Source organism: Plasmopara halstedii, assembly GCF_900000015.1.
Source record: "Plasmopara halstedii genome assembly, contig: Scaffold_650, whole genome shotgun sequence".
Lineage (NCBI taxonomy): Eukaryota > Oomycota > Peronosporomycetes > Peronosporales > Peronosporaceae > Plasmopara > Plasmopara halstedii.
In genome coordinates this window covers 2,546,264-2,546,870 of record NW_020187567.1, presented here as the reverse complement: position 1 = coordinate 2,546,870, position 607 = coordinate 2,546,264, and positions in this window count along the sequence as shown.

The following is a 607-nucleotide window of genomic DNA, read 5'->3' as shown; positions in this document are numbered from 1 at the left end:
CTGCATGCCATTGCTGGCGTGGTCGGACAGAGTCCGAGGCATCTTGGGCACGGCCCTTCGGATGCGCGTGGAGTGGCACGTTTTCCACTGGACGAAGACTGCGGGGTTAGCAGCTCTTTGTCGGATGTTGTAGATAACATTAGAGCTTCAAAGGAGCGGACAGTGAGGGTGGCACCGGACGACGCGAAGTGCGTGTTCACTTACTGAGACATAGAACCTCTGTACAGAGGCGACGGAGACGCCGTATGATGGATGCAAGAAGCCGGGCGTCGACCCTGATCGGTGTGTCTACCGTAGACGATGGCGCACAATTATACACCCTCGTCAATGGTATGACGGGGGAGGAAGATGACGACGTCCGCCTCGAGACTATGCCTGCAGTAGATGCTCTTCTTGAGCTGGGCGAGATGTCCCTTGAAGAGTCCGGCAGTGCCTTGATGGCAGGCGATTTGGCCGAAGTTGGTCATTGTACGACCGGACGAGTAGACAAACTCGTCATCGAAATGGACGAAGCTGTCTTGGAGGACAACAAGAGAGTGCTAAACGCACGGAGTGGATCGTTGATCCTACGGAATCCCTTGGATCCGTACCATCCTTTGGTAAAGGG